This window comes from Chrysochloris asiatica, unplaced genomic scaffold (genome assembly GCF_000296735.1).
Source record: "Chrysochloris asiatica unplaced genomic scaffold, ChrAsi1.0 scaffold00099, whole genome shotgun sequence".
In the NCBI taxonomy this organism is placed as follows: domain Eukaryota; kingdom Metazoa; phylum Chordata; class Mammalia; order Afrosoricida; family Chrysochloridae; genus Chrysochloris; species Chrysochloris asiatica.
Genome location: NW_006408617.1, coordinates 7,162,530 through 7,170,027, shown reverse-complemented (window position 1 = coordinate 7,170,027; position 7,498 = coordinate 7,162,530).

Genomic DNA, 7,498 nt, shown 5'->3' with positions numbered 1-7,498 from the left:
TTAGACTTGACGGCACTTGACAATAACAGCAAGATTTTATTTAGGCTTAGTCTATGGGTTTCAGTTTACTTTTGTGGTTGTAATCCCTGTAGTATAATTTTTAGTGCTGTTGCAGTTACTTTGGTCTTGCATTATCTGGTGCTTCTTGTGTTTTCGGTGGTTCCTGCTATTGCTGTCTGAGGGAACAGAATATGTTTCCCATGGCCAAGTCACCAGGTGTCTCTCAATGGGGAAGGAATGTGATAGGATTCCTCAACCGGGTTGTTGTGAGGGCAAAAACTTTGTATTGGACCACTGGTTGTGGTTCTTAGGCATCCTTGAGTCAGCTCTAATGTATAGCAACCCCATGGACAACAGGATGAAACACTGCCTGGCCCCACAACATTCTGTTATTCTTACATTTCAGCCGATTGTTGTAGCCACTGTGTCAGTCCATCTTGTTGAGGGTGTTCCTCTTTTTCACTGACCCCGTGCTTTACCAAGCATTATGTTCTTTACCAGGGACTGGTCCTTCCTAATAATATGTCCCAAGAACACCAGGGGTAGTCTCACTATCGTTGCATCTAAGGGAGTGCTGGTGTGGCGCTCACTACTGCTTAGGATATCATTCTTCATGTATTCCGTTTCATGTGAAACCCTCATGGCATAGCTTCCTGCATCACAGCAATATGGAAGCCACCACAGTGTGACAGTCTGATAGACATGTAGGGTGTCAGAAGTTTCTGCTTCTCTAATGCTACCAGAGGAGTTCTGGTGTGGCACTGTGGGTTAATGTGCTGGACTATAAGGTCGCTTTGAACTGCAAGGTTGGAAGTTCAAGCTCCTCAGAAACCCTATACAGGGTAGCTATGAGTCAGTACTGACTTAACAACAACAATTATGCTACCAGAGGGGCACCTGTTTGATCCCAAGGAGGAATGAGCCTGTCTGGGCTGCTTCCTGTTGCTAGAGAAATAGTGAGAAAACACCAGTGTTGATGGCCTTTTGCTAGGTGGTAGTAATTAAGATGCCCTGTACTCTGCTGTGCCTCAAAATGTGAAGTTTCAAATCAGCTTGCCTTTTTTTAAACCATCTTCCAGTCTTCTTTAGTTGCCTTTTGAACCATCTGCTGAGTTAGAGAGGTACTTCAAGTAGAGACGAAAACAACAACACTGCTGCTGAGTCAATTCTGACACAGAACTGTCCCAAAAGGTTTCTGGGCCTGTAAATCTTTACAGGAATAGGTAGATTTATCATTCTCCCCCCCAGAGCAGCAGCTGGTGGGTTCAAACCACTGACCTGGTGGATATCAGCTCAAGGCTTAATCCATTACTCCATCAAGCTTCCTTAACAGCAGGTGTGTATGTGTGTGATTATCTATGCCATGATGTCCAAATGAGAAGTTTCATGACATATTTGTAAAGTTTAATTGGTAGGAAAAGGAGCTCTGGTAGCGTAGTGGTTACAAATTGGGCTGCTAACCTGAAAGTTGGCAGTTCGAAACTACCAGCTGTTCCATGGGAGAAAGATAAGACTTTCTGCTCCCGTAAAGATTTGCAGCCTCAGAAACCCTGTGCAGGGTCGCTATGAGTCAGAACCAACTCCATGGTACTTAACAACAATTGGAAGGAAAATTGTTGTAAACCTGTATTAGTGCAGTAGAAAGTAAGAGTGCTATTTTTATCATTAGCTACATCACACTGTCTCAGTCTGTTAAAAGAAATAACTTTGTTTGCTGAGTAAATATTTCTTTTTCATTGTTTTATCATGCTTGATAGTTCTGATCAAGAAAAGTATTTGTTCTTCCAAGGGAATGAAACCTCCTGTTTAGATCAAGGTGAAACACTGACATACTTAGGCCAAGCCAGACTTACAGCAGTAATGTCAATTTGATTAAAATAATTGTGTTGATGTTATTTTCTTTTTATATCACAAAAGTGGCTAAGAATCAAAATAAGTATGCTGTGATATTCCCACATTGCTTTATGCAGAAGAAAACACTGGATCCTTTTATTTCACACAAAGATTCTACCACAGCGCAGCCTCAGCAAATTGACCAAGGTTTGCCAGGGATCTCTGCATGCAGGAAAGGTCTCATAAATAATACACAGTTATAAACAGGTGAGCATATCAAGCTCTCTGAGTTAATGCTAGTCCAAATACACTCTGAAGGAAGTAACTGGATACCTTCATTAGCAATTGATCTGGACAGGAAGAAAGAGTGATTAAAAGGCTTGCAGGGTATCGATTGCATGTGCATTAGCCTGCATTGACCTACATTACTTCCTACAGAAAACTCTGGAAATCATAGCAATAACCAGAATTGCAGCACTAAATAGAACTGTAAAACATTTTAAGGACACAAGTGTGGAAATCAAGAGCAGTTTTTCCACTATACAATATGTAAGGAGCAGAAACAGTTGCCACGAAACCACTTTACGTCTGGGTAAAGTGTTTGTGAGGCAGCAGCTAGTGATGATGTGTTACCAGTGGAGCAGTTATGTGAAATAAAGACCACTCTAGTTCATTTTACTAACACCAGTGACAAAGCATTTCAGGACACGCCCAATATGATTATATTACATTTTTATTATTTTAGGTATTTGCAATATAAAAACTTTTGTGCATTATTCAGCTCTTTTCCATACAATAATATTTTATTTATGAAATCTACTAAAATAAAATTCTGTTCTATAACTTTTGTGAGCAGTGGGAAATATTTTACATTTTTTTTCATCTTTCTATACTTACTTTTTAAAATAACACATCATTTAAGAAATGTTTAAAAAATGCACAGGGTTTTCTACTTCCATTCTCAAAGGATTACCTGCTACTGGAATTGCTATCCACTGTAGTCACTTACAGAGTCCTGATCGTGTTGTCAGTTAGATGTTGGGATGCTAACCACAATGTTAACAGTTCAAACCCAGTAGCTGCTCCATGGGAGAAAGATGGCACTACCTGCTACCATAAAAAGTTATAATCTCACAAACCCTATATAGGGTCACTATAAGTTGGAATTGACTCAATGTCAGTGTGTAGTCATAAACTAAAAGCTGGACAAAGTGCATGAAACAAATATCATTGTTGCTGTTGTTGTTATATGCCATCAAGTCAGTTCCAACCCAGTGCGACCCTGTGTAGGGTTTCTGAGGAGCAGTTGGTGAGCTTGAACTGCTGACTTTGCGATTCAAACCACCAGTGAGTTAACCCATAATGCCACCCCAGGACTCTAGACATTAGATATTAGGTGGTACGGAACTGCAAACATGACCAAAGGAGTTCTGGACACAGTTTAAGGACTCTCGCATTTATTTTATAGGCTTCTCAGGACCTGACTTAAATACGAGGGGTATTTACGTCCTCCTTCCTACCACCATTCATAGTCCAGCTTGTCATACTGAGGTGGCTCGAGTGTTGCTGTGATGCTGGCAGCTATACCACCAGTATTTTAAACATCAGCAGGGTCATGCATGGTAGACAGGTTTCAGCAGAGTTTACAGACTAAGGCAGACTAGGAAGAAGTAGAGGCCCACCACTTCTGAATGGTTAGCTACAGAAAAACCTTACCAATGGCTGTGGTTCATTGTTGTATATAGTGTCTGATGATGAACCTCTCATGTTGGAAGGCACTCAAAATAAAACTTGGGAAGAGCTGCCTCCTCAAAGTAGAGTTTTTCTTAATGATATAAATGGAGTAAAGCTTTTGAGACCTTTATTTACTAATGCATAACAACTCAAAATGAGAAGAAACAGTTGCAAACATCCATTAAAAACAAAAATAAGAAATGTATTAAGTATTGTTGTTAAGTGCCACTGAGTTGGTTCTGACTCATAGCAACTCTGTATAGGGTTTCCAAGGAAAAGCTAGTGAGCTTGAACCGCCAATGTTGTGGTTCAAACCAACCTTGCAGTCCAGCACATTAACCTGCAGCGCCACAACAGGACTCCATAGAAGTACAAACCTAGGAAAATTGGAAATCAAAAATGAAATGGAACTCAACAATGGATATTCTAGGCATTAATGAGTAGAAATGCATTTTGAATCAGACAATTAAATGATTTACTATACCAGCAACAAAAAATTGAAGAGGAATGACATCACATTCATCATCAAAAACAACATCTTAAGATCTTGAAGATAATAAATCTTAAATGTTGTCTGTGATTGATAAGATAATATCCATACATCTACAAATAAGACCAGTTAATACTTGTTAAGTGCCGTCAAGTTGTTTCCAACTCCTAGCGATCCTGCACAGGGTTTCCAACTCATAGCTGGTGAGTTTGAACCTCCAACCTTGCAGTTCAAACTGACCTTTCAGTCCAGTGCTTATGCTATAGCACTATACTAGGACTCCTAATATTATTCAAATGTATACACCAAGTGCTAAAGCCAGTGATGATGAAATTGAAGAATTCTATCAACTTCGTCTGTCTGGAATTGATCACACATGCCATCAAGTTGCATTGGTAATTGCTGGTGATGGGAATGTGAAAGTTGGTAAACAGAGGAAGAATCAGTAGTTGAAAAATATGACTTTGGTAATAGAAATTATATTGATGATCACATAATGGAATTTTGTAAGACCAACAACTTATTATTTATTGCAAATGATTTTTTTCAACAATATAAATGGTAATTCAGAAGAGGAAGTAAAACAAGGGATATTATTACTGACCTCAGATGTTCCCCCATCTAGCCAATTCTTGACTGAAAGCAGCTCAATCTAACGCTATGTACAATAGAACAAAACACCGTCTGGTCCTGCACCTTCCGCACAATTGTCCCTATGTTTGAGCCCATTGTAGCAGCCACTGTGTCCATTGTTGAGGGCCTTTCTCTTTTTCCCTGACCCTCTACTTAACCAAGTATGAAGTATACCTGCCTACCTACCTACGTATCTTGGGTTGTTGATTTTTGTTCACTCAAATGAGAGGGTATAGCATCATGCTCAAGCATATGGACTATATTTAAACAAGTTGTTAATTCAAGAAAAGTCTCAGAAACCTTGTCTGTTAAGTAGCTAATTCATGGGCTTTGATTATGGTTAAATGTGCTTAGGTGTCAATGCCTGGTATATCATGAGCACTCATAAAAGATGCCTGTCTAGCCCTCTATTTGTTTATGGATTTGCAATTAAGAATTAACTTATGTTAATAATGCTTCCAAGTCCAGAATTAAGTTCTTTTTGTATCCATAAGGTGGTGGTGATTGGTGTGGGCCACCAAGTTACCTACGACTCATGACAAACTTGTAAAGGATTTCCAAGCCTGTAAATCTTTGTGGTTGTTGGTAAGTACTATTGAGTCAGTTATGGCTCATAATGACCCGATACAGGGTTTCCAGGAACAGCTGGTGGGTTTGAACTGCTGACCTTGTGATTCACAGTCCAGTGCTGATCTTAAGTGCAGAAAAACTCATCTCTCTCCCATGGAGTGGCTGGTAGATTACAACTTTGGCAACTAGATTTGAACTGCTGACCTTGCACTTAGCAGCCAGCTCATAATAATGTATATGTTGTTGTTGTTGTTGTTGTTGTTAAGTACTGTGGAGTCGGTTCCGACTCACAGCGACCCTATACAGGGTTTCCAAGGTTGTAAATCTTTATGGGAGAAGAAAGCCTCATCTTTCTCCCACGGAACTGCTGGTAGTTTCGAACTGCCGACCTTGAGGTTAGCAGCACAATTTGTAACCATTACGCTACCAGAGCTCCTTAATAATGTATATAAGTCTCTATTAAAAATGAGACTTATATATAATAATGTATATAAGTCTCCTTTTATATACATATGGCCTTATTTAATCCTCACAGACTCAAACAGGTGAGGTGTTATTGTTCTTATGTTGGTGGTCAGAGTGTTAAATAAACAACTTTCTCATGATCACACAATAAGCAAGCTTCACCTGCCTCTGAAGCTGATGTTTCACTAAAATATACTTCATCCTTTCATTGGGCTGTTTCTTTCATCTTCTTTTTTTAAATGGAAGGATGCTCTTTAATATGATTCTAACTATGTTTTACTTTGTTCAAATAAAGAATTTTGAACTTAAATGTGGGAACGATACAAAATAAGATTACATTATTTTGTAGTTCACTACCAGCAATATTACAAAGCAAATTTGTTTAAAATGAAGATGGAAAGGAAAGTTATTAAAGGAAGAAAGTCAAAGATAAGTCAATGAAAATAGAGAGCTATTTTTAATTCCTGAGAACTATAATGTCCTTGGAGTCCTCGTGTGGTGCTTCAAGGAAATGCGCTGAACTGAAAGGTCAGTTTGAGCACAAGGTCAGCAACTCAGACCCACCAGCCACTCCTCAGAAACCCTATACGGGGTCACTACGGGTCAGAATCATCTCAGTGGCACTCAACAACAACAACATAATGTCCTTGCCAACTCAGTCTGATGATACATATAATTTTCCAAACCTGCATAATATGGAAGACTTACAAAAATTTGTAGGTTGCCATCTTCTTTCTTCTCTGGTTCCCATGAGGCTGATGTTATAATATCCTTTAATGTGGACCAAGGAAAGCAATTCTGTCAATATGGTCTCAATTTGCAGTTATGAGATGGTCTGGTTGACTTGTGTATAGTTTGGGGTCTTTTTAAATTAGAAAAATGTATGGTCACTGATACTTCAGACAATCTTCCCTCAATGCTTTTAAGGCACTGAATGTGAGGATGAGTTATCATCCCCTAAGAACCTATGGTGTAGATCATTTGTTCTTCTTCAGGATATTTGGTACAATATTTGAGTTTAGGGTACACACCAGGTCTTAATAACATTAGAAAATCTGTGATAAAGAGTAACATAAAAAGGGGGGAAATAATGTTAAGATGCTTGGCTGTCTTTTGAATCTTGGTTTCCCTGGCATACCGTTATAAAATAGACACTGGAGGGGGAGAGGAAGGAATAGCCAGAAATATCACCATAGAAAGCTTGCAAGTCTGTCTTCTGCCTGTAACTGATTGGAATACCTAAAATGGGGGGCTACAATGCTCCCAGTGAAGGAGGCTTCCTGTGGAGCCTCTGCATTACATAAGACCATGGGTGGAATCTTGAAGCCTATTCAGAATCTTCTGCGGTGGGAAATTTCCACTTGAAATGATAAGCAGATCAGCCTGGAGCAGCTAGAAGAACAGAAGATACTTCTTGAAAGAAAGACCGACAGGAAAAATGCAAAGCAATATAGGCAGTCTGCCTGATTACTACAAGAACAAGCAAGTTGCTGGCCCAGAGGACATCAAGGCAAGTGGTCGGGTCCCCTCAGGGCAAATCCCCTTCCAAGACTAAGACTCAATAGGAATACACACTCTGATTGGTGGCCACGTTCATCACAGATAAGGGGAAGTGAAGGAAAAACAGCAATGAAGCTGTGAGCTAAGCCCTACCATGTTCAATAGACTCCTGTGAACACCAGTGGAGACCTGGTTGGACAGCAGTGTGGCGAGACCTGGGGACTCTTGGGCCCAGAGTCAGTGACATAGCCACAGAGGACTAGAGTGGAGAGT